This window comes from Diceros bicornis, chromosome 30, assembly GCF_020826845.1.
Source record: "Diceros bicornis minor isolate mBicDic1 chromosome 30, mDicBic1.mat.cur, whole genome shotgun sequence".
Lineage (NCBI taxonomy): Eukaryota > Metazoa > Chordata > Mammalia > Perissodactyla > Rhinocerotidae > Diceros > Diceros bicornis.
The window spans coordinates 6,396,178-6,424,105 of NC_080769.1; the positions used below are offsets into that span (position 1 = coordinate 6,396,178).

A 27,928-nucleotide genomic window follows, 5' to 3' on the forward strand; every position below is an offset into this window, starting at 1 on the left:
AAGGAGTGGAAGCTCTTTATGCTGTACCTATCACCAAACATGACGGGCCAGGAGGCCTATGGAATCCTACTTGTATCAAGATCCTACTGGCCATGTTGTCCTGAAGTACTCCAGGCCATGTCAGATCCAGCTGGCTGAATGAAAATATTCTTGTGGAGGAGTATGAGTTATAATTTGTTTGTATAATATTTATGACACACCCAATTTTCTCTTCTTTGTCTCATTTCGTGGAGCTAGGAAATTACCCAGTTAGAGCTCAGGCTTGAGGAAAAAGGTATGACAACTTAGACTTCCACAAATCCCTATACTCATGAGCCTCAGGGTTACTTCCCTCCAATGTTTAGGACACACGGGCACGCACACTGGAATGCTAACATCCCGGAAGACCTCTTTCTGGCAGAATCATAAAACTGTAATCTGGACCACAATGACCTTGAAGAACAGGTTAACAGTTGGAATTTGCAAGGGCCTTCATTAAAATCCACAATGATGTCATGGTGAGTTTACACATGATTACAAAATACATAAAGCTCAATGGTGCTGTCCTCCAAAAAAACCCACAAAATCCCCTTTCTCTCATTTCAGCAGCAAGTGATACTCTACCAACCACTCTAGAGGCTCACCCCCAACTTCTCTCATTTCTGAGTTCCCATGTGGGGCACAGCAGCATGACAGCTCATCCCAGGATAGGAATCCCTCAGTGGCATAATTCCCCTAAGTGCTGGTTCCTGAAAGAGATCAGTAACCCATTGATGCCCATGTGCAGGGAACTGAGAAAAGCCTCCCACCCAGCAATTCTGATGGTTCAATCGACCTATTCATTACAGAAACAGCAAAATAAGAACAGCTCTCTCGTTGTCTGTCCAGGAAGTAAGATGAGCTGCCTGGGTTAGCCCTCATTACTCCTGCTACATCAGATCTCTAGCGCTTGCTGATAACAAGTCCTACTACCTGGTGTGCAGAAGAGTGAACATTAACAGGCTAGAGATTCCTTATCCTTAGAGATGCTTGCTCACAAAGATTGTCCTTCAGTGGTATCTGGGAAATGGGATTTTGGAAGTGACCCCACCAACTTTACAGATAAGAGTGCCTCAGTGTGCCTAAAGTGTTTATGCAAACAATATGGTATATAGGAAACTCCTGTTGTCCTTTTGAGAGTCTGTAATTTTCTTCCACGTTTGGCAGATGATGTCTTTATAACCAGCCCCCAAAAACCACTGTGGGCACTGAGTCTCTACTGAGCTTCCCTGGTGGACAATAATTCACATGTGTACTCACAGCTTGTTACTTGGAGAACTGAGCCCAGCCTTTGTGATTACACTGAGACACCATTAGGAAGCTTGCTCCTGGTTCCCTCCAGACCAAATTTCATTCAGTACTAACCAAGGCTAATAAAGGATATTTAGTGATCCTCATGAGACAAGTAAACTTTTTATTGGGATATATCAAAGTAGAATGTAAGAAGTGAAGAGATGGCAGGTATTCTTAGGTAGAATTCAGAGTCACGCAGATGCCACCTCTCCCAAATGATATCTTTATTACATTCCATGAATCCCCAAAACAGACTTTCTAGGAGTCAACGGAAACTACTACTCAATACCTTATGAAAGGAACAAATGTCAAAAAGTGAAGAAAGTCTTCTGAAGAGCAAAGTCCTATTCCTCCTAACATCCATCAAGAATTTTTAAGCTATAGTGTTCCACATGATACAGTAGTAGCAGAGAGAAAAACAGACGAAGGGAAAGGAAAAGTGTTTTCCGTGGGTTGGGGTTTAATATGGAAAGTTGGTCAAGGGCAGAGGGGGCATTGTAGAGCAGTGGCAAATGTCATGGACACTAATACCCGGGGCAGGGACAAACTGTCATCTAAGTGGGAAATGCACTGTATTCCCCTCTATTCCATGGACAATACCAGTTCATTGTAGATTTAAATGTGAAAGATAAAATTGGGCCACCGTTAGAAGTCGCAGGTAAATGATTTTTTGACACAGTAATGGGGAGAATATTCTCATATAAGAAAAAGAGCCATAAAGTCAGAGACTGACAAATTCAACTATATTAAAATTAAGGTTCTTAAAAGATAAACATAAAGATAAAAATATCAGCAACACATGCAATATGAAAGAGTTAGTTTGCAGAGTAAAAATGAACAGACACCTAATTTAAAAGGGGGGGCGGGAAAGCAAAACATATTTAACAGAAGGTGGAAGATCATACAGTTGGCCTTGTCTATCCGTAGGTTTCAATTGGCGGTTGATTCTGCGGTTGTGACACTTGTGGATACGAAGGGTCCACTGTACATGAGGAAACGTCCATCTCCTTGGCAATAAGGTCAACAAAAATAAAATATTCAGTGGATCCCATTTCACAGTGATTAGAACGAAAATTTGTCAATCTGTAATCCCATGATGAGGAAAGGGATGCAATTGACTTAGTCTTAGGAAATAAGAGGCCACCAGAAAATGGAGTATCTCATCTACAAGATTTTCTTATACAAACCTCATGGTAACCACTCACAAACAGAACAGAGACACACACAATAAATAAAGAGAAAGCTAAGAAAACTATCACATAGAACTGCTAAACTAAATTGGTAGTCTGCAACACATGGGACGAGAGGCAAAGCAAATGTAAAATAACTGGAAAATGACCATTAAAATAGCAACATTAGGGCCTTACTGGACCCGTGGCTTAGCAGTTGGGTGTGCGCGCTCCGCTGCTGGCGGCCCGGGTTCGGATCCCGGGCAAGCACCGACGCACTGCTTCTCCGGCCATGCTGAGGCCGCATCCCACATACAGTAACTAGAAGGATGTGCAGCTATGACATACAACTATCTACTGGGGCTTTGGGGGAAAAAATAAATAAATAAATAAAATTAAAAAAAAAAGGCCTTATATATCAATAATCATTCTAAATATAAATGGATTAAATTCTCCAGTCAAAAGACACAGAGTGGCAGGGTGGATTAAAAAACAAGATCTAACAATATGCTGCCTCTAGGAAACACAGCTTTAAAGACAAAGACAGGCTCAGAGTGAAAGGATGGAAGACAATACTCCAAGTTAATCACAAACAAAAGAAAGCTGGTACTGCCATACTTATATCAGACAAAGTAGACTTCAAGATAAAACAGGTAATGAGAGACAAAGAGGGGCAATATATAATGATAAAAGAGACACTCCATCAAGAAGACATATCACTTATATATGCATCCAACACAGGAACACCAAAGCAAATAAAGCAACTATTAACAAACCTAAAAGGAGATATTAACAGCAACACAATAATAATAGGGGATCTTAACACCCTCTTGCATCAATGGATAGATAATCCAGACAGAACGTCAATCAGGAAACAGTGGACATAAACAAAAACCTAGACGAGATGGACTAAACAGATATACAGAGAGCACTCCATCCAAATACAGCAGAATATACATTCTTCTCAAGCATGCATGGGACTTTCTCAAGGATAGACCATATGTTGGGAAACAAGGCAAGCCTCTATAAATTTAAAAAGATTGAAATCATAACAAACATCTTTTCTGACCATGATGCAATGAAACTGGAAATCAACTACAAGAAAAAGCAGGGAAAGTGACAAAGATGTAGAGAGTAAAGAACATGCTAGTGAACAACCAATGGACCACTGATGACATTATGGGAGAAATCAAAAAATGTCTGGAGACAAATGAAAATGAATATACCCCATACCTACTTATATAGGTTGCAGCTAAAGTAGTCTGGAGAGGGAAACTCATAAGGCCCACCTTAACAAACAAGAAAAATCCCAAATAACCAACCTTATGCTACACCTAACAGAATTAGAAAAAGAAGAAACAACACCCAAAGTCAGCAGAAGGAGGGAAATAATAAAAATTAGAGTAGAAATAAATGAAGTTGAAACCAAGAAAACACTAGAAATGATCAATGAAACAAAGAGCTGGTTCTTGGAGAAGATAGACAAAATTGACAAACCCTTAGACAGACTCACCAAGAAAAGAAGAGAGAAGGCTCAAATAAAATTAGAAATGAAAAAGGAGAAATTACAATGGATATTCCACAAATACAAAAGATTATAAAATAATACTATGAAAAGCTATATGCCAACAAACTAGACAATCTAGAAGAAATGGATAAATTCTTAGACTCATACAACCTCCGAAAACTGAATCAAGAAGAAATAGAGAATCTGAATAGACCAATCACAAGATATGAGATTGAAACAGTAATCAAAAACCCCCCAAAAAGTAAAAGTCCCAGACCAGATGGCTTCTCTGGAGAATTTTTCCAAACATTCAAAGAAGATTTAACACCTATTCTTCTGAAACTATTCCAAAAAATAGAGGAAGATGGAACACTTCCCAACACAGTGTACGAGACAAACATCACCCTGATACCAAAGCCAGACAAAGACAATACTAGGAAGGAAAACTACAGACCAATCTCCCTGATGAACATAGATGCATAAATCCTCAACAAAATATTGGCAAACTGATTAGAGCAATACATTAAAAAGATCATACACCATGATCAAGTGGGATTTATACCAGGGACACAGGGATGGTTCAACATCCGCAAATCAATCAACGTGATACATCACGGCAATAAAACAAAGAATAAAAACCACATGGTCATCTCAATAGATGCAGAGAAGGCATTTGACAAGATACAACATCCACTTATGATAAAAACTCTCAACAAAATGGGAATAGAAGGAAAGTACCTCAACATAATAAAGGCTATTTATGACAAACCCACAGCCAACATCATACTCAACGGGGAAAGACTGAAAGCCATTCCTCTGAGAATAGGAACGAAGCAGGGCTGCCCACTCTCACCATTCCTGTTCAACATAATACTGGAGGTGTTGGCCAGAGCAATTAGGCAACAAAAAGGAATAAAAGGAATCCAAATAGGTAACGAAGAAGTGAAACTCTCGCTATTTGCAGATGACATGATTTTATATATAGAAAACCCTAAAGAATCCATTGGGAAACTATTAGCAATAATCAACAACCAAAGCAAAGTTGCAGGGTACAAAATCAATCTACAAAAATCAGTTGCATTTCTTTATGCTAATAATGAATTAACAGAAAGAGACCTCAAAAAGATAATAGCATTTACAATTGCATCAAAAAGAATAAAATACCTAGGAATAAATGTTACCAAGGAGGTGAAGGACCTATACAATGAGAACTACAAGACAGAAAGAAATTGATGATGACATAAAGAAATGGAAAGATATCCCATGCATGTGGATTGGAAGAATAAACATAGTTAAAATGTCTATATTACCTAAAGCAATCTACACATTCAATGCAATCCCAATCAGAATCCCAATGACATTCTTCACAGAAATAGAAAAAAAGAATACTAAAATTTATATGGGGCAACAAAAGACCCCGAATAGCTAAAGCAATCCTAAGAAAAAAGAACAAAGCAGGAAGTATCACAATCCCTGACTTCAAAACATACTACAAAGCAATAGTAATCAAAACACCATGGTACTGGTACAAAAACAGACACACAGATCAATGGAACAGAATTGAAAGCCCAGAAATAAAACCACACATATACGGACAGCTAATTTTCGACAAAGGTGCTAAGAACATACAATGGAGAAAGGAAATTCTCTTCAATAAATGGTGTTGGGAAAACTGGACAGCCACATGCAAAAGAATGAAAGTAGACCATCTGCTATCGCCATTCACAAAAATAAACTCAAAATGGATCAAAGACCTGAAGGTGAGTCCTGAAACTATAAAACTCATAGAAGAAAATATAGGGAACACACTATTTGACATTGGTCATAAAGGAATCTTTTCAGATGACATGCCTACCCAGACTAGGGAAACTAAAGAAAAAATAAACAAGTGGGACTTTATCAGATTAAAGAACTTCTATAAGACAAACGAAACCAGAATCAAGATGAACAGACAACCCACCAGCTGGGAGAGAATATTTGCAAAACATACATCTGAAAAGGGGTTGATCTCCACAATATATAAAGAACTCACACAACTGAAGAAGAAAAAAACAAACAACCCGATCAAAAAATGGGCAGAGGAAATGAACAGATACTTCTCCAAAGAAGATATACAGATGGCCAATAGGCACATGAAAAGATGTTCAACATCACTAATCATCAGGGAAATGCAAAGCAAAACAACACTAAGATATCACCTCTCGCCCGTTAGAATGGCTATAATCACCAAGACAAAAAACAGTGTTGGAGAGGATATGGAGAAACAGGAACCCTCATACACAGCTGGTGGGAATGCAAACTGGTGCAGCCTCTATGGAAAACGGTATGGAGATTCCTCAAAGAATTAAAAATAGAGATGCCCTATGACCCAGCCATCCCACTACTGGGAATCTATCCAACGAACCTGAAATCAACAATCCAAAGAGGCTTAGGCACACCTATGTTCATTGCAGCATTATACACCATATCCAAGACGTGGAAGCAACCTAAGTGTCCCTGGACTGACGATTGGATTAAGAAAATGTGGTGTATATATATATATATATATATATATATATATATATATATATATACACCATGGACTACTACTCAGCCGTAAAAAAGGACAAAATCGTCCCATTTGCAACAATATGGATGGGCCTGGAGCATATTATGTTAAGTGAAATAAGCCAGAAAGAGAAAGACAAACACTGTATGATCTCACTCATATGTGGAATATAAACCAACACGTGGACAGAGAAAACATTATTGTGGGGCAAGGGGGGTGGGGGGTGGGCACAAGGGGTGAAGGGAGTCATATATATGGTGATGGACAAACAAAAATGTACAACCCAAAATTTCACTATGTTAAAAACTATTAAAACATCAATTAAATGAAAAATAAAATAAAATATTCAGTGGATCCCATTTCACATTGATTAGAACAAAAATTAGTCATTTAATGATCCTATAATCCCCCGATGAAGCCCGTTGTGAATAAGTCAATAAATTATGCATGAATGGAGGAAAGGTCATGTCATAAACCCCATTGCTGTTTCCTGTAAATTTGAAATTGATGACTCTCTACAGCTCAGCTGTTTCCAACAATGTCCACAGAATTTACTGTGTATTTGCGCTTGGAGACTCATACAACGTTGGCGTGTACTAATATTGGATGATCTCTAGGATTTATTGACAGAACTGTAAAGCAAGGAATACTGCAAAATATGCAGCATGTTACCCATTCTATAAGTGTTATGTCACCTTGCAGAGGCAGGTGGACCCCCACCCGAGATCTGGTTCAGGTGTCTACACTGATGACAACACACATGCCTAGAGGGTGTGAGAGGGTCTATTACTTCCATAATGACACTGTCGGGGAGGGCAGGGCAGGCCTCTCAGGCAGGTGGCAAATGCCTTGAGAGAGCAAGGAGAGGAGGCTGGCCTGGGTTCTCTGGGTTCTTATGGAGGTGAGGGGGTGGGCTAGGCTGAGAGTTCAGGCACAGGGGCAGGGCCTTCTGTGGATTGAATCATTTGTGGGAACTAAAGGAACGAGCACCCAGGCTTTCTCATCACCGTGTGCAGATGTGGGCACAGGGAATGAAGGGGGATGAACGTTTAAAGCTGTCAGCAGACAAACATCAAAAAAGGAGTCAGACTTCTGGTCTCTGGTCGGGCATGTGAGGAGCTTAGAAACCAGCTTCCAGTCCTCAGAAGAGAACAGCCAAGAAACTTAAAGTCAGTTCTTCCATCAGAAAAATGAGGTCACGGGGTAAACTGCTGTCCCCAAAATTAGAAAGAGACACCAAAAAGTAGTTATTTTAAAATATGCTCAGAATATTCTGTTCTTAACAAGGCATGTCCTCAAAACAATCCATTTCACAAGAGCATGACTGTCTGGGACTTTCCCAGAGCCTAACTGACCTGGGGGAAGAGAAAGAGCCAACTTGAGTCTCGTCTAGTCTTGTCTGCTCTCAAAGGTGGGACACTTGTGAGGATGGTAGGATATTTTTGCCCCTGCAGACACCAAATATGTGGTGTCTGTTTCAACGCCCCTTCTCCAACTCTACATCACCAAATAGAATTGAATTGACCTGTTAAACATCTAACACTAACTACGCAGAGTTTGTATCAGACTCCACAGGTTAAGAGCTCAGTCCCACACACTGACCCTACTTCAGATGCCATCCACAAATGGGGTGGCTGGGCTACTGACATTCTACTCAGCCATCTACAAATTCACAGATTCCCTTCACACCCCATCAGGCTTGGTAATTTACTGAAAAGATTCTGAGAACTTAGCAAAGCACTTTACTTACTATTGTTGGTTTATATAAAGGATACCACTCAGGAACAGACAAAAGGCAGACATGCACAGGGCAAAGTAGGGCGGTGGTATGGGTGAGGGGAGTGGAGGTGGGGGTGCTACAGAGATTCCACATCCTCTCTGGACACTCCACCCTCCAGCACCTGGATGTGCTCACCAACCTAGACACTCTCTGAATTCTGTATTTAAGGGTTCTGATGGAGGTTTCATTACATGGGCAGAATTTATTAAATCATTGGCCATTGGTGATTAAGTCAGTCTCCACCCCATCTCCTCCCCACAGAGGTTGGGAGCTGGGGCTGTAAATTCCAGACCTCTAATGAAGGCTTGGTGTTTCTGATATGTAACCCCCACTCTGAAGCCATCTAGGAGCTGGCCAGGAGTTGCCTCATTAAAACGAGACACTCGGGCCGGCCCCATGGCTTAGCGGTTAAGTGCTGGCGCTCCGCTGCTGGCGGCCCAGGTTCGGATCCCGGGCGCACACCGACGCACCGCTTCTCCGGCCATGCTGGGGCCGCGTCCCACATACAGCAACTAGAAGGATGTGCAGCTGTACATACAACTATCTACTGGGGCTTTGGGGGAAAAAATAAATAAATAAAATTATTAAAAAAAAAAAAAACGAGACACTCTATCACCCTTATCACTCAAGTAATTCCAAGGGCTTCAGCTGGTTTTTGGTAGGAACTGAGGGCAAAGGTCAAATATCTTTCCTATTATGTCAAAGAAGGTCAAGTCCAGGGACACAGGCTCACGAAACGATTGAGACCCAATCACTGGACTAGAGAATGCTTCCCCTCAACCCACACCTGCCTCTACATCAACTGGGCTCTTCTTTAATGTTAGTGGACTACACTGAAAGAATTAGATGCTTTCTGGTAACCTCAGGAGGAAGGCACGGATGTCACCTCTCCCCACTCCTAGTCAACCCTTTACTGAAATCTTAGCTAATGCAATTAGACACACACACAAAAATAAGGGAAAAACAGATTGGAAAGCAAGAGATAAAAATATCTTTGTGGCATATGACAAGATTGTTTATGGAGAAAGTCTCAAAGAATTCCCAATAACAAAGAAAACCCCTTGAACTGATAAGAGAGTAGAGGAAGGTTGAAGGATAAAAAAATATTATATAGAAGGCAATTTTTCCTATAGATCCGCAGAAAAAACGTGAATTCATCTTTGACAAAGGGGCACAGGCAATTCAATGAGGAAATGTAGTCTTTTCAACAAATAATGCCAGAAAAACTGGGCACGCACATGCCAAAAAAAAAGAATCTGTACAGAGATTTTATACTTTTAATAAAAATTAACTCAAAATGGATCATAGATCATAGTGTAAAATGTGAAAGTGCAAGACGCCTAAAAGATAACACAGTAGAAAGAATAATAATATTCTGTTCTATGTGTGTACCACATTCTGTTGATCCATTCATCTGTTGACGGATACTTGAGTTGCTGCCACCTTTTGGCTACTGCAAACAATGCTTCAAGAACACAGGTGTACAAATATCTGTTTGATTCCATGTTTTGAATTCTTTCGGATATATACTCGAATTGCTGGATCATACGGTAACACTATAATTTTTGAAAACCTGCCATACTGTCTTCCACAGTGGTGGTATGATTTTACATTCCCACAAGAAAAGCACAGGGGTTCTCATAAGGTATTTTCACTTTCTTGATGGTGTCCTTGGAAGCTAAAAAGTGATTAATTTCGACAAAGGTCAAATTACCTGGGTTTTTTTACAGGTTTTGTTTTTGAGTGTCATATCTAATAATTCTTTGCCAAATGCAGTGTCATATTTTCCCCAATGTTTTTTCCAAGAGTATTATAATTTTACCTCAGATATAGATCTTCGATCCATTTTGGTAAATTATTGTATGTGGTGTAATGTAATGGTCCAACTTCATTCTTCTGCGTGTTTCTATCCAGTTGTACCAGCACCAATTTTTGAAAAGAATAGTCTTTCCTCCTTCTTGGCAACTCTTTTGAAAATCAATTAACCATAGTTGAATGGGTTTATATCTAGACTCTCAATTGAATCCATTGATCCGTGTGTCTGTCCTTGTGTCATTACCACATACCTGGATTACTGTGCTGAGAAGTCAGAATTGAAATCAGGAAATGTTAATCCTACTACTTTGCTTTACTCTGGAAGATTGACTTGGCTATTCTGGTTCCCCTGTAATTCCATATAACTTATGAAACAACTTGCCAATTTCTATTGTTAACTTTTAAAAAGCAAATTTTCCACTCATTTTATTTCAATGAGTTTATTCAAGAATAGCCAATAGAATTGCAATTAGTGATGTGCATGCTATGGGAAAGCACAGGCTAATCCACTAAACAAAGAAAAGGAGCTGCTTTTATGGAGCAAAAAGGGGAGTAGGGAGGTGCTATTCTAAGCGAAAATCCATTGGGGGAGAGTAACAGCTCAGGGCAGCAACGGCTCTTCATTGGCTGGGCCATTGCCTGGTGAGGAGCGAAATCTTCCTTCAGTAGTAGTTTTACTTCCTGTCAAAGATGAAAGCCATCATCTCTTCCTGTTTGGTGTAATTGAGGATGTGTGGTAGGGCGTTGGTGTTCCTCCTACAGATCTTGCCCACTGTAATTTACTTAAGGTTTCTTTTATTAATATGCACAGTATAAAGAAGTCAGTGGAGATTCTGATAGGGATTTCAATGAAACTCTAGATCATTCCGGAAAGTATTGCCATCTTAACAGTGTTAAATCTAAGGATCCATGAATATGGGCTTTTTCCTTTTTATTTGTTTATTTATTTATTTTCAGGTTCACTCTTTTTTCTTGCTTCTATTGGTAAAGGAGTAACAAAGACCAAGGAAAAAGATGGCATCACTCCAAGGTCTTTGCTCATCTTTATTAAAGATTGGCAATATCTAAATATCCAAATCCCCTGCCAACCTCACCCCATTCCTTTTAATTACCAAAAATGCAAATCAAATTTTTGGCAATAAAAATAGTTACTGGTTATTATTACGAGAAATTAGTTTCAGAGAAAATCTGGCTAGAAGAGTGTTTTTCTCCGTACATACTCAGAATTCTTGCAGCTCTGGAACTGATATCCCTTTACATTCACTAATGACCCTCCAATAACAATGGTGCATAGTTTCGAAATTTTAAATATATAAAAGTATATAATCATTTTCCTGTGACTATATGATTATCATAAACATGCATTTTGAGTACAACTCCCTTTATTTATTTATTTTTTTTTTTAATTTTACCTTTTGACCCCCTTCACCCATTTCACTCATTCCCCACTCACCATCTCTGGCAACCACCAGTTTGTTCTCTGTATCCACAGGCTTGGTGTCTTTATTTGTTTGTTTGTTTTTTGTTTTTATTTTAGATTCTCTATGTAAGAGGGATCACATAATATTTCTCTTTCTCTGTTTGACTTATTTCAGTTAGCATAATGCCATCAGGGTAAATCCACGTTGTGAGAAATGGCAAGATTTCATTCCTTTCTTTTGGCTGAAAAATATTCCATTGTACACGTGTACCACAATTTCTTTTTTTTTTTTTTTTTTACATTTTTATTGATATTTTAATGGTTTCTAACATTGTGAGATTTTGGGTTGTACATTTTTGTTTGTCCTTCACCCCATATATGACTCCCTTCACCCCTTGTGCCCACCCCCCACCCCCACTTCCCGGGTAACCACAGTCCAGTTTTCTCTGTCCATGTGTTGGTTTATATTCCACATATGAGTGAGATCATACAGTGTTTGTCTTTCTCTTTCTGGCTTATTTCACTTAACATAATACGCTCCAGGCCCATCCATGTTGTTGCAAATGGGACGATTTTGTCTTTTTTTATGGCTGAGTAGTATTCCATTGTATATATATACCACATTTTCTTAATCCAATCGTCAGTCGAGGGACACTTAGGTTGCTTCCACTTCTTGGCTATGGTGAATAATGCTGCAATGAACATAGGGGTGCATAAGCCTCTTTGGATTGTTGATTTCAGGTGCGTTGGATAGATTCCCAGTAGTGGGATGGCTGGATCATAGGGCATCTCTATTTTTAATTCTTTGAGGAATCTCCATACCGTTTTCCATAGAGGCTGCACCAATTTGCATTCCCACCAGCTGTGTATGAGGGTTCCTGTTTCTCCACATCCTCTCCAACATTTGTTGTTTTTTGTCTTGGTGATTATAGCCATTCTAACGGGCGTGAGGTGGTATCTTAGTGTTGTTTTGATTTGCATTTCCCTGATGATTAGTGATGTTGAGCATCTTTTCATGTGCCTATTGGCCATCTGTATATCTTCCTTGGAGAAGTGTCTGTTCATTTCCTCTGCCCATTTTTTGATCGGGTTGTTTGTTTTTTTGTTGTTCAATTGTGTGAGTTCTTTATATATTATGGAGATCAACCCCTTGTCAGATGTATGTTTTGCAAATATTCTCTCCCAGCTGGTTGGTTGTTTGTTCATCTTGATTCTGATTTCATTTGTCTTATAAAAGCTCTTTAGTCTGATAAAGTCCCACTTGTTTATTTTTTCTTTAGTTTCCCTAGTCTGGGTAGGCATGTCATCCGAAAAGATTCCTTTAAACCCAATGTCAAATAGTGTGTTGCCTATATTTTCTTCTATGAGTTTTATAGTTTCAGGTCTCACCTTCAGGTCTTTGATCCATTTTGAGTTAATTTTTGTGAATGGCGATAGCACATGGTCCACTTTCATTCTTTTGCATGTGGATGTCCAGTTTTCCCAACACCATTTATTGAAGAGACTTTCCTTTCTCCATTGCATGTCCTTAGCACCTTTGTCGAAAATTAGCTGTCCGTATATGTGTGGTTTTATTTCTGGGCTTTCAATTCTGTTCCATTGATCTGTGTGTCTGTTTTTGTACCAGTACCATGCTGTTTTGATTACTATTGCTTTGTAGTATGTTTTGAAGTCAGGAATTGTGATGCCTCCTGCTTTGTTCTTTTTCTTTAGGATTTCTTTAGCTATTCGGGGTCTTTTGTTGCCCCATATAAATTTTAGTATTCTTTTTTCTATTTCTGTGAAGAATGTCATTGGGATTCTGATTGGGATTGCATTGAATCTGTAGATTGCTTTAGGTAATATAGACATTTTAACTATGTTTATTCTTCCAATCCACGTGCATGGGATATCTTTCCATTTCTTTATGTCATCGTAGATTTCCCTCAATAATGTCTTGTAGTTCTCATTGTATAGGTCCTTCACCTCCTTGGTAAGATTTATTCCTAGGTATTTTATTCTTTTTGGTGCAATTGTAAATGGTATTATCTTTTTGAGCTCTCTTTCTGTTAGTTCATTATTAGCATATAGAAATGCAACTGATTTTTGTAGATTGATTTTGTACCCTGCAACTTTGCTGTAGTTGTTGATTGTTTCTAACAGTTTTCCAACAGATTCTTTAGGGTTTTCTATATATACAATCATGTCATCTGCAAATAGTGAGAGTTTCACTTCTTCGTTACCTATTTGGATTCCTTTTATTCCTTTTTCTTGCCTAATTGCTCTGGCCAAAACCTCCAGTACTATGTTGAACAGGAGTGGTGAGAGTGGGCAGCCCTGCCTCGTTCCTGTTCTCAGAGGAATGGCTTTCAGTCTTTCCCCGTTGAGTATGATGTTAGCTGTGGGTTTGTCATATATGGCCTTTATTATGTTGAGGTACTTTCCTTCTATTCCCAATTTATTGAGAGTTTTTATCATAAATGGATGTTGTATCTTGTCAAATGCCTTCTCTGCGTCTATTGAGATGATCATGTGGTTTTTATTCTTTGTTTTGTTGATGTGATGTATCACGTTGATTGATTTGCGGATGTTGAACCATCCCTGCGTCTCTGGTATAAATCCCACTTGATCATGGTGTATGATCTTTTTAATATATTGTTGTATTCGGTTTGCCAATATTTTGTTGAGGATTTTTGCATCAATGTTCATCAGCGATATTGGCCTGTAATTTTCTTTCTTTGTATTGTCTTTGTCTGGTTTCGGTATCAGGGTGATGTTGGCCTCGTAGAATGATTCAGGAAGTGTTCCATCTTCCTCTATTTTTTGGAATAGTTTGAGGAGGATGGGTATTAAATCTTCTTTGAATGTTTGGTAAAATTCACTGGAGAAGCCATCTGGTCCTGGACTTTTATTTTTTGGGAGGTTTTTGATTACTATTTCAATCTCTTTACTTGTGATTGGTCTATTCAGATTCTCCATTTCTTCTTGGTTCAATTTTGGGAGGTTGTATAAGTCTAAGAATTTATCCATTTCTTCTAGATTGTCCAATTTGTTGGCATATAATTTCTCATAGTATTCTCTTATAATCCTCTGTATTTCCATGGTATCCATTGTAATTTCTCCTCTTTCATTTCTAATTTTATTTACTTGAGCCTTTTCTCTTTTTTTCTTAGTTAGCCTGGCTAAGGGTTTGTCTATTTTGTTTATCTTCTCGAAGAACCAACTCTTTGTTTCATTAATCCTTTCTACTGTTTTTTTGGTCTCAATATCATTTATTTCTGCTCTGATTTTTATTATTTCTCTCCTTCTGCTGGCTTTGGGCTTTGTTTGTTCTTCTTTTTCTAGTTCTGTTAGGTGTAATTTAAGGTTGCCTATTAGGGCTTTTTCTTGTTTGTTAAGGTGGGCTTGTATCGCTATGAGTTTCCCTCTCAGGACCGCTTTTGCTGCGTCCCATATGGTTTGATATGGCATGTTATCATTTTCGTTTGTTTCCAGATAGTTTTTGATTTCTCCTTTAATTTCATCAATGATCCATTGGTTGTTCAGTAGCATGTTGTTTAATCTCCACATTTTTGTCACTTTCCCAGTTTTTTTTTCCTGGTTCATTTCCAGTTTCATAGCCTTATGGTCTGAAAAGATGCTTGTTATGATTTCAATCCTCTTAAATTTATTGAGGCTTGCTTTGTTTCCCAACATATGGTCTATCCTAGAGAATGTTCCATGCGCGCTTGAGAAGAATGTGTAGTCAGCTGTTTTTGGGTGGAGTGCTCTGTGTATGTCTACTAGGTCCATCTCGTCCAGTTTTTCATTTAAGTCTAATATTTCTTTATTAACTTTTTGTCTGGATGATCTATCCATTGCTGTAAGTGGGGTGTTAAGATCCCCTACTATTATTGTGTTGTTGTTGATTTCTCCTTTTAGGTTTGTTAATAGTTGTTTTATGTACATTGGTACTCCTATGTTGGGTGCATATATATTTATAAGTGATATGTCTTCTTGATGGAGTGTCCCTTTTATCATTATATATTTCCCTTCTTTGTCTTTCTTAACCTGTTTTATCTTGAAGTCTACTTTGTCTGATATGAGTATGGCAACACCTGCTTTCTTTTGTTTGCCATTAGCTTGGAGTATTGTCTTCCATCCTTTCACTCTGAGCCTGTGCTTGTCTTTAGTGCTAAGATGTGTTTCCTGAAGGCAGCATATTGTTGGGTCTTGCTTTTTAATCCATCCTGCCACTCTGTATCTTTTGATTGGAGAGTTCAATCCATTTACATTTAGGGTAATTATTGAAATATGAGGGTTGAATGTTGCTGTTTTGTCACTTATTTTCTGGTTCTTTTGCATTTCCTTTGTTTCTTGTCCCATTTGTTTTGGACTGCCAATTCAGTTTGGTTGTTCTGTCTTATGATTCTTCTAGTTTTCTCTTTGTTTATCATATGTGGTTTTAATTTGATTATTTGTTTAGTGGTTACCTTGAGGTTTGGGCGAAAAATCTTCTGTATGAGATAGTCCATTATCTGATAGCCTCCTATTTCCTTATACTAAGTCAATTCAGTCACTTTCCTCTTCCCCTTCTAAGTTGCTCTTGTTATACCTTATTCTATCTTGTGTTGTGGCTGTGTGTTTACAGTGATGAGGTTAAATTTATTTTTGGTGAATTTCTTCCTTTGATCTTTGAGTTTAGTATTTAAGTGGTTGCTAACCTATTCCAGTAAAGATCTACTATTTCTCTGATTTTGTCTACCTACTTTTCTCCTTACTCCAAGCTTTGTGTTCCCTTTCTCTTCTTGTTTTCAGGCCTGAGGGCCTTCTTGAGTATTTCTTGTAGTGGCGGTCTCGTGGCCATGAACTCCCTTAGCTTTTGTTTATCTGGGAGAGTTACTATTTCTCCATCATATTTGAAGGATATTTTTGCTGGATAGAGTATTCTTGGCTGAAAGTTATTGTCTTTTAGTATTTTGAATATATCATTCCAGTCTCTTCTAGCCTGAAAAGTTTCTGTTGAGAAATCCGCTGAGAGCCTGATGGGAGTTCCTTTGTACGTTATTTTTTGTTTTTGTCTAGCTGCCCTTAATATTGTTTCTTTGTCGTTGACCCTGGCTAGCCTTACCACTAGGTGTCGTGGTGAAGGCCTTTGTCTGTTAATATATATAGGCGTCCTGTTGGCTTCGCTTACTGGTATTTCCTGCTCCTTCCCCAGATTTGGGAAATTTTCAGCTATTATTCCCTTGAATAGGCTCTCTGTTCCTCTTTCCCTCTCCTCTCCCTCAGGAATACCTATAATTCTTATGTTACATTTTCTAATAGAGTCCGATATTTCTCGGAGTCTTTCTTCATTTCTTTTTAGTCTTAGTTCTCTCTCTTCTTCCATCTGGAGTATATCTGTATTCCTATCCTCTAAAGTACTAATTCTTTCCTCCATATTGTCAGCTCTGTTCTTTAAAGATTCCAGATTCTCCTTTATCTCCTCCATTGTGTTCTTCATCTCCATCAGCCCTGATAGGTTTTTCTTTATGATTTCAATCTCTTTTGTGAAGAAACTCCTAATCTCATTTAATTGTTTGTCTGTGTTGTCTCGTATTTCGTTGAGTGTTTTTATGATAGCTATTTTGAAATCTCTGTCATTTAGTTTATGGATTTCTGTGTCTTCGGGGTTGATTTCTGGTTGCTTGTCATTTTGTTTCTGGTCTGGTGATTTCATATATTTTTGCATTGTGGTTCCTGTGTTGGTTTTGATTTTCCTCATCCTGGAAGTCTCTGGTTGCACTTTCCACCTGCCGCCACTGTGTGGTGGTGAAGGGCTGTGTAGTCTAAGCCCCCTGCGCTCTGCCCCAGTTTTTCTGCTGCGATCCGCAGTTTTGTTTTGTTTTGTTTTGTTTCTTTTCCCCACTGCGATCCACGGGTCCAGTCCAATTTATTCAGGTCTGCCTCGGACCGCTAGATCTGGTCGAGCTGCAGACTCCGGGTTGTGGGGAGGGGGGAGCTCTCTCTTTTGCCCTCTGGGTCCCTGACGTGGGAGGCTTCTCGTTTGCCCCTCTTTATCCGCTCTCTGGGATGCTCAGATGTTGATGGTAGCCCTGTGGCTCCTCTGAGCCCTCTGTGCGGGAGTTTCCCACTGGCTGAGAGCGCCCGAAGAGCTACAGTTTCCCGCCGAGGGCCGCCCCTCCCCCCTCTCTGGGAGCCGCGCGGACCGGATCGCTGATCTGATGGGGAGGGAGCGGAGTTCTCCTTACCTCTCCCCACTTCCTCCGGGGGCCCAGCACGTTCCGCTCTCAGATGTGCGGCAGTGTGGATCCCTCCGCTCCAGCTTTTCACTGTCTGGGATTCCGTTGTTTGTCTGTGGCTGTTACTTTTGTTGTATTTTGTGGGGGAAGAATTCACGGGAAAGCTCACTCCGCCATGATGCTGACGTCACTCTGAAAAACCACAATTTCTTTATCCATTTATTTATTGATAGACACCGGTTGTTTCTATGTCTTGGCTACTGTAAATAATGGTTCAGTGAACATGCAGGTGCATACATCTTTTTGAGTTAGTATATTTGTTTTCTCTGGAGAAATAACCAGAAGTAGAATTTCTGAATCATATGGTAGGTCTATTTTAATTTTTTGATGAACCTCCATGCTGTTTTCCATAGTGGCTGCACCAATTTATATTCCCACCGACAGCACACAAGGGTTCCTGTTTCTTCACTTCCTTGCCAACATTTGTTATTTCACACTTGTGTATCTTTATTAATTTTGTATTGATGTTTTGAAGTTTTCAGAGTATTTACTACTTTATCAAATTTATTCCTCTTTTATTCTTTTTGATGCTATTATAAATAGATTTGTTAATTTTATTATCAGATTGGTCATTGCACTGTAAATAAAATAAATACAATATAATAAATAAATACAAAATAAAATAAAATACAACTTATTTTTACATACTGATCTTGTATCATTCAAATTTGCTGTACTTGATTATCAGTTCTAATAGATTGTTTTAGTGGACTCCTTAGAGTTTTCTATTTAGAAGATGAGTTATATGCAAGTAAAGATAGTTTTACATCTTGGTACCCAGTCTGGATGCTATTTATTTCCTTTTCTTGAAAAACTGTTCTGGCTAAAATCAAATTTGTGAAATAAAAGTGGCAAGAGCAGACACTCTTGTTTCGTTCCTCATTTTTGGGAGAAAATATCCAGCCTTTCACCACTAAATATAATCGTAGCTGTTGGTGTCCCACACTTGCTCATTACAAGGTTCAGGAAATTTCCTTCAAATCCTGGTTTTCCGAGTCTTTCTATCATGAAAGGATGTTGGATTTTGTCAAGTACTTCCTCTGAGTCTATTGAGATGATCAATCCATTTTTGCTTTTCACTCTATTAATACGATGTTTTATGTTAATGGATTTTGAGAGGTTAACCCAACCTGCATCCCTGGAATAAATCCCGTTTGGTCATGGTCTAGAATTCTTTTAATTAGTTGCTGAGTTAGGCACTACTATTAGTTGAGGTTTTTTTTGGATCCATATTCACAAAGGAAACAGGTCTGTAGTTCTTTTGTGATTCTTTTGTCTGATTTTGGTATCAAGGTAACACTGGCCTCACAAACAAGTTTGAAGCATTGAGTTGATTCTGTTTTGCGGGAGGCTGTGTGAAGAAGCACTATTAAACCTTGATTGGATGTTTTGGAGAATTCTGCTGTAGAACCCTCTGGGCCTGAGCTTTTCTTTATGGGTAGTTTTTTGCTTATTAATTCAATCGCCTGTAATAGTTCAAATCAGGTTTTCTGTTTCTTCCTGAGTCACTTTTGGTAGTTTGTGTATTTCTAGGAACTTGTCCATTTCATCTAAGTTATCTAATTTGTTTGCATGCATTGTTCACTGAACTCCTTTATAACCTTTTTTACTTCTGTCATCTCAGTAGTGATCTCCTCTCTCTCATTCAGCTTCTAGTAATTTGTGTCTTCTTGCTTTTTCTCTAGGTCAATCTAGTTCAAGTGTCTGTTAGTTCTCTATTGTCAATTTGTTATCTTTTCATAAAATCCACATTTGGTTTCATTGATTTTCATTTCAGGTTTTCTACTCTCAATTTTCTTATTTCTGCTCTAATTTTTATTATTTCCATTTCTTAATATATTTGATTTGGTTTATCATCTATTTGAATGTGTTAGATAGAAAGTTATGTTATTTTTTTATTTATTTATTTTTTGTGAGGAAGATCAGCCTTGAGCTAACATCCATGCCAATCCTCCTCTTTTTGCCGAGGAAGACTGGCCCTGAGCTAACATCCGTGCCCACCTTCTTCCACTTTATGTGGGACGCGGCCACAGCATGGCCTGACAAGCAGTACGATGGTGCGCGCCTGGGCTCCAAACCTGGGCGGCCAGCAGCGGAGCACGCGCACATAACTGCTACGCCACGGGGCCAGCCCCGAAGTTTAGGTTATTGATTTGAGATCTTTCTCCTTTGTTAGTTTAGGAATATATGGGTATAATTTTTATCTATATAGTGATTTTGATGTAGCCTGTAAAATTTGTTTATTGAGTCCTTTTTTCCATTCATTAAAAATCTTTTCTAATTTCCTTATTGATTTCTTTAACCTATTCGTTATTTAGGAGTGTCCTGTTTAATTCCCTTATATTTGTGAGTTTCCCCAAGATGTTAATTTCTTTTTTTTTAAAGATTCTATTTATTTATTTATTTATTTTCCCCCCAAAGCCCCAGTAGAAAGTTGTATGTCATAGCTGCACATCTTTCTAGTTGCTCTATGTGGGACGCGGACTCAGCATGGCCGGAGAAGCGGTATGTCAGTGCGCGCCGGGGATCTGAACTGGAGCGCCAGCAGCGGAGCTCGCGCACTTAACCGCCAAGCCACGGGGCCAGCCCCCAAGATGTTAATTTCTAACTTCATTCCATTGTGGTCAGAGATCTTACTTTGTATTTTAAATTTCCTAGCATTTAAAATTTATGTGTTTTTTACGGTGAGGATTGATCTATGCTAGAGAAAGGTCCATGTGTGGTTGAGAAGAATATGTATTCTGTTGTGTAAGAAAGTGTAAGGAGTTGCACACCAGATGCCACAAGCCTTGTTCATATGCCCCAGTAATGATTCCACATTTGGAAAACAGGTGTAATTAACATCTCAACTTCAAGTTCGTGATATTATAAACTCACTCTCCATAGTTTTGTAACAAGCAAACATGCAAATTAAAGAAGGTGGTAAACAATGCCCCCGTACATCTCAGGTTTTTGATGATAGAACTTATCTCTTCAATTCCTCTGCGGATAAGGTGTTACCTCTGGGTCACTATCTTTGTTGGGGGACAGATCAAGAAGCACCCACTTGGCCTTTCCCACCAGAATATGCCTCACTAACAGTGTTAGGAAATCAACATACGTATTTTGCGCCTTAATAAGTACATCTATTTTCATTCTATATTGGGCCTAATGAGCTAATCTATTTTCATAACTTTATTAAGCATTTATAATTAGTATAAGGTTTGTGTGTGGTCTTTGACCATTTTTATTGGAACATTTATATTTCACTTTTCATTATTAAAAGCCACTTAGACTGTTAATGATATGATCTTTCCCTCTCTGTTATTATTGAAAACATGGTGTTTTTATGTCTTTTATTATTATCAATGATACATTTACATTTTTTAGTTTATCAAATCTATTCAACTTTCATGTAAATTTTTCTTGGGATGGCATGACTTCTACTGCCTAAGTACAGAGAAACACTTTCTGATGTTTACTTTCAGTGTTTTCATTTTATTTTTTTACTGTTTAACTCTTTACTTCATATAGAATTTTTTTGGATGAAGGAGACAGGTGAGTTATAGACTCCCACAATTCATCATCTATTTTGTTACATCCTTTTGTCTGTTTATAGACCGTCAGGGAGTCGTTGTCTAGTCCACAGTTTCTCAACATTAACACTAGTGACATTTTTGACAAGATAGTACTATTTGTCAAGGGGACTGTTTTGTGCATCAGAGGATCCCTACATGTCTGTAGCAGTGCTCCCCACCTCCCACAGTCGTGACAGCCAGAAATGCCCCCAGATAGTGCCAAGTGTTCCCTGAGAGGCAAAATCACCCCTATGACAGACAACTGGTCAGTTCTTATGGTGGCATCAGACCATTAAATTATCACAACTCATTAATTTTTATAATGAAGGTATCTGGTGAAAACTTGTTCTTCTTCATTCTTTATTTGCAATCGTTTCCTGAATACCCTTTGCACTTATTTTCAGGGATATACTTTAGAATTACTGTATTTTGAGAAAGAAAAAAGATCCTGATGCAAATTTGAGTGGAAATGTCTTTAAAAACGTGGCTGTGTGTAGAGATCTGCATCTTTGACTTCAGGAGTCTTCCATGCACCAAAGCTGGTTATGTTTCCATGGAGTTGATGCCTCTGTCACCTCATTGGGAAACGCTCAGACTTGTTTGCACATAGATCTCACACATGGAATTAGCCCTAAGCCTCCAAATTTCATATGTAAGTTGAAGGACATGTGATTTTAATTCAATAATATATGTTGTTATCTATAAGGTATGTATTTACAAAAGTTTCAGTGAATTGACTCCTTCCTCAGTTGTAGTAATTTTTCAGTTATTTTATCTTTAGCTTCTCAAATAAATAATGCTGTCATCTCCAATAACAGTATTTGCTTCTTTCATCTTATTTGTCAGATTGATCATTGCATTTTCTCACATGAAGTTAGAGATGAAAGCAATGATAAATACTTGGAGTGAAAAGAAACATCTTTGGTTTTTGTTTGAATTGGCTCCTCCTTTCAATGGGCTGCCTCTCACATAGCAGTTCCTCATCATGTTCTGCTCCCAAAACTCTTCTCTGAGTGCTAGGCTGGCCTGTCGGTCATTGTGCCTGAGAGTGACCAGGGGATTTTAGCACCAAGAGGTGACTAAAAATATTGTGGCACCATCTTCAGATTTCAACCAAGGGCAAGGGCATCTCTTCCATAGTGGGGATTTTAATAAGGCCTGTGGGGAAGAAGAGAGTTATTTGTGATTCACATAGAGGAATCAGTCCTAGTCAATGAACATTTGTCCTAATTTCACAATAAGAGGTGAAGTGTGCTCAGTGGCAAAGCTTGGTCTGAGTCAGGCAGCCTGGTGGTGAATCTGAGCACCCTCCTGCCTGCCTGTGTAAAGTCAGACAAGTCACTTAGCTCCCCTAAGTCTCAGATTCCTCTCTTATCAAATGGGATTGTATTAGTGCTTCCCTGTTAGAAGTCTGTGAAGATGGAAAGTCATGAGCCAACCCACCTGTGGTGCTGAGTGCAGTGCCTGACACTTAGTAAGCCTCCCTCAAGTGCCTTTATTATCAGTGTCAGCATTACTGTTGCTATTCTCACTCATTGTCGTCATCATCCTATAACAACTTAGAAAGCAGAACTTCTCTCAGTGGAATCTACAATATTCTACACTGCAGAAGACTCAATAGTTTCTTGACATGTAAGGTTGCAACTGCCCTGTAGGATTACTGAGAACTAGTGCTTTTAATAATAAAGTTCTGTGATGACTATTTTGATTTCTTCTATGTGTGCTTACGTTCCCATATTTTGAAATCTTCACTTAAGAAATGCTAAGATGATTAGTTATGGTAATGCATGCCTTCTCCACTAGATAGAATAATTTGGTTAATCCTTCCTCCCACTACTACCTCAAACACTATGTCAATATTTCAGCCAGAACATGAAGAAAAAATAGTTTTAAAGGTGCAAACATATACCTTGAGGTTGTGTCATTTAAATGTACTTCATGCTTCCCAGCACAAGAAGGATCAATTGCACTTTTATTTTCATTCAGAGCTAAGATCATCTTGGTTCACAGCCTCAGGAGTTTTCTGGGTAACATTTGAAACTGGTTCCCATACATGAAGGGCAAGGAGTGACTGAAGAAAGAGGCAGGTCACTGCAGATTGGTAGGTGGCAGTTTTAATAAGCAAGGGAACTTATATATGATGCTTGTGTTAGGCAGAGCGAGATGGGTAGGGCTCCGCACCTGCCCAGCAGAATCTGAAAAGTTTAGATAGAGGCTCTAATGGGGTTCAGTAATGTCTACAGTCCAGATGGTCTCCACAACATGTTATTCTCTCCAGGCCGCATCCTTGAAATGGCTCTCAGTTCAGGAACATTGGGAGAAATGTATATCCCAAGGACAGGAAAATGGGTAAGAAGCCTCTGATTGCCCAAGTGCAGCTGGAGGTCACAACCAGTGCTCTAACCTGTGGTCACATCCTCTCAATGACTCCTCCAGCAGAGCAGCTTCTTGAATCTTGGACAACTCATTCAATTGGGGCCATTTTTCAAGGCCATGGGGAAAATCTCTCTCTATATACCTACAAATAACTCCCTGTCCTTCTTAAGGGGAGCTCTTTGTTTGGCTTAGAAGACCACCTTGTAGGGGATTCTTGAGTTCTCATGGGCTTCCCTCAGTGCAAGTGGATGCATGAGCATTCTAAGTATATTTTGGCCCATGTGCTTGCCGTAATGGAGATAAACAGGAACAACATGCTCTTACCAAACACAACCTTCACATATCATGTCTATTTTGCTGACCACAGTGATGAAAGGACCTTTGAGAGCACCATGATGTGACTTCAAGACAGAGCCAGTCTGTCCCTAATGTTACCTGTGAGAACAATTCATTTATCTACTCATCAGTACAGGAAGCACTTCCCCATTTTCTGCCCAGACGGGGCCACTACTGGAACTGTACAATTCCCACAGTTGCAAATGAAAGTAGGGTGGGGAAGGACAGTGATGAAATGTGGTTTCCTCAGCACAGTGTTTCTGAGAGTGTGTGAGAGTGCAGCCAGACATGTGCATCTTCCCAGGTGAGTGCACATTGTTAGTACGGTGTGTCATTTATTTGAGGTGGAGATGAGGATGGAGGCAAAACAAAAAACAAAGGCATTCCTACTTAGGAAATCAGAGGGATTTCCAGGAAACCTGCCTCTAGACTACTATTTTCCACATAGTTCTTAAAGGGAAGAAAAAAAAAGATAATGAAATGGAAATATCTTCTCCATCTCTCAATGCTCGATGCTGAATATCCACAGACCTTTTCTTCCTACATTGGATGGGTGACTGATCGATGACACTACTGCCCAGCAGTGTCCCCCTTGTACCATGAGCACTGGTTGCAAACTGGGCCTTGCTTTTCTGTTTTCCTTAAGATCACTTGTGTTTCTTTGGCTCTCTCCCTCAGTTTCCATCTGTCAGATGGCCTCCAGGGATGCTTCTGTCCCTGGGTGTGGTGGAATTATTGCTGAAGTTCAGGGGGACTTGGGTGGGGCTGTTTGACACAGATGATATCAAAAGTAAGAATTTCCTCGGGGCATTGGGGGAGGAAATGATCAGATACGGTATCTGTGCATACTGAATGGAGAGGATGCCTGTCTCAGAATGATTCCAACACTGTCAGAATGAACGTTATTCTCTAGTATCATAGACTCACCAATCAGTGAGATGATTATTTTGATGAAACCCAGTTGTCTAGTAAGTCTCATCATAGGTGGATTAAATAGTGTAACCACAAGTAAGCGGTGGGTCTTGACCATGGAGAGTGATTTAACCGCGGGTGAGAAAGAGTCTCTGCTTACATTTTTTATGGGATACAAATATTTTAATGTCAGAAAGATTTTCTAAAGTTACCTATTCTGAATACCCAGAAGTCAGTTTTCTGCTAAAATGATGGCTTATTTATGCTCCCAGTGCTCTTACTCTGAATCTGACTGAAGTCTTGGGAGGAGGCCCACCTAATGCATCCCTGATATTGTAACTGAACTCGCTGGGTTCACCTTTTGGTGATTGTGGAGCCAAAACGCACAATCAAGGCAGAAGTAGGTGAAGAAAGGTTTATTAATTGCACAAGTGATGGAGAACACTGGAGTTCCCTCCGAAAGCATTGTTTCCCAGAACAAGGATTTGGGGAGTCCTTTTATTGTTAGGTCATAGTACAGTTTACGAATGTTCAGTTAAGGAAAAGGCAGGAGATCAGGAGTTATTTCCTAACAGTCATGTTCCTTTAAGTCTCATTGGTAGAATGTACACATGCTACTACATACATCGTATGATCCAGAAATGGCTGCTCGGTCTCTCCCAGAGGACAATAAATATGTGAATAAAATGATAATGGGGACAGTTCGCTTCAGTTCACTAAGAGCAGTTTGAGGCGACTAGATCTGGCTTCAGCTAGCTTGCTTGTGGGAACATTTTGGGGTTGGGCTCTTCCTGAAACTTTCCCTCTGCAAACACTCAACAGATAATGTTAGCTTTTATCAGATCCTGGATATCCCTTTCTTTGCCTAGTTCGCTGGTCACAGTATCTGTGACTGTGTACCTTTTGCAAAACTATGTCAGACTCCCCTTGTCAACAAAGATCAAAATGGAGAGACTAATTATTGCCTATGGTGAGGAGACTTTCATTTGTGTGTGTTTGTAAAGAAGGATCACAATTCTAGGAGTCGCCTCCCAACACTACCTTTCAATGCAAATGTCCCTGCAGGGGACGAGTTCTGGCTGGCATTCTGCTCAGACACCTGAATTCGGGGCTGTCACTCAGACACAACAGGGCGTGTCTTTTGAACTGTCCAATCAGAGGCGGCGCCGGGGCAGGTGGGTGGGGCGAAGTTCCCCAGCCGCCGCGGAAGAAGTCCCCGCGGTTAAAGGCTCTGCGTGGCTCTGCAGCCTCTTCTGTCAGGTTGTGACCTTACCGACCGCGGGAGTCATAGGAAGGACCTTAGGGGACCCAGTAAATGTAGGAATGGTGAGTGTGAGAGGAGGGGCGGAGGGGTGGTCGGAACCGGCCGTGGCGGGACCGGCCTCCCCGCGGTCGCCTCCGGAGTCTGCGGACCCGAGTCCGCGGGGGCGCCGCTCGGACCTCAGTCCCCTCCGGCCGCAGCGTGGGGGCGGGGCCGGCAGCCGGGACCCCGGGCGTCCTGTGGTCACTGCGCGCGGCGACTTGGGCCCCGGAGCCTCTCTGGGCAGCTCTGCGCCCGCAGCCCCGCGTGTCCCCAGATGGTGCGGTGACCACGGGGAGGGTCATCGGGGACAATCGTGACTCGGTCTCCGGGGCTCCTGCGTGGGAGGAGCTGTGGCCTGTGGGGTCCCCAGTCCCTCCTTTCTCCCCAGAGGGGACTCATTTTCTTCTGAATTTTCCATGTATTTGGGGTGCAGGGTCTCAAATCCACGACATTGTCCCCCCAGTCTAGGTCTTCCTAGGGCTGGCCACAAACGCCTAAATTTCCAAAATCTTGCTACATTCCCCAATGCCAACTTCCTGCCTCCGATTCACAGCATTGTTATCAACCGTTTGTCCTCCTTGTTGGATTGGAAACAGATTCAGTATTTTAGCTGTTTATCATTTTCTCACAGTCAATGGGTGGCTGTTTTTAAAAGACTGATTTTGTGTGTGTGGATACGACATGAAACACAAAATAAAATGTTTCCAAAGAGGCAAGAAAGAGATGAATTTCAGGAAAAATAAAATATTCCAGTTTTACATTGCATGTACGAAATTCGTATGTCACTTTTTTCCTCCTGTCGTGGGTGGTGGTAGTCTGAGATCTGTTCTTTTATCTTGGGTGACTTCAAATGGATTTCCAGGGCTTATACTTGCAGGTCTGAAGTGTTCAAGGAGGATTAATAGTTTATAAAAAAATTTCCTGTTGTGGAAATAAAACTATATTAACGTCATTTTTTTTCCCCGGAATGCAATACCTTCCTGTGGGGTTTCTTATTGTGCCAGCAAAATGCCTTATAATTTTCTTCCCTTATTTCCACATAAAGACTGGTTTGGGTGTTTTACCTGGATTGGTCAAACACTGGGTTTGTGTCATTTAAGGTATCAATGGTGGTCCAGAAATACTCCAGTAGGGGCAGAGGCCTGAGGGCAGTGGATCTAAGCTAAGGCCCCCTTGGGCCTGCACAGGGAAGGACTTGAAGGCCCAGTTGTTCTTCCTGGGGAGCCTCCCCCTGCAGGTGTCCTACTGCTCACACCCCTCATGGAAGGAGCCTCTATACTGAGAGGAGCTGCAGAGCCCTGGAAAGCTGGGGGTGCACGTGCTCATGGGGGTGGGGAGTGATGCCCTTTCTGAGGCTGTAACTGTGGTTTCCTTGGGCCTATTTCTAGACATGAGTTGGAGTTCTGCATCCACAGTGTAGGTGCACTCAGAGTGTAACTTGTTCACAGTGTAACTCAACTTTGAAAGTCCGAGTTCTGTGTCCTGGAGTAGGGCTCATTAATTTGGGAGTTGATTTGTATCAGAACTTGAATCTGAATCCAGCTGAGTTTTCCTCATTGTGAGAATGGAAGCCTGAGAGAGGGAACATTTGCATTATTCCCTGGGGAGAGGAGGGCATGTGGAGCTCCCAG

The 27,928-nt window shown here is 40.1% G+C and overlaps 2 protein-coding genes and 1 pseudogene across 2 annotated transcripts in view; all 3 read left to right on the top strand.

Moving 5' to 3' along the window:
* Positions 1-27,928, top strand: part of LOC131394538 (zinc finger protein 709-like) — a 340,324-nt gene that overhangs the window by 154,643 nt on the left and 157,753 nt on the right. The window lies entirely within an intron of this gene.
* The window catches only part of LOC131394155 (zinc finger protein 709-like), a 68,841-nt pseudogene that overhangs the window by 30,289 nt on the left and 10,624 nt on the right, over positions 1-27,928 (top strand).
* The window catches only part of LOC131394559 (zinc finger protein 670-like), a 152,114-nt gene that overhangs the window by 4,800 nt on the left and 119,386 nt on the right, over positions 1-27,928 (top strand). The window lies entirely within an intron of this gene.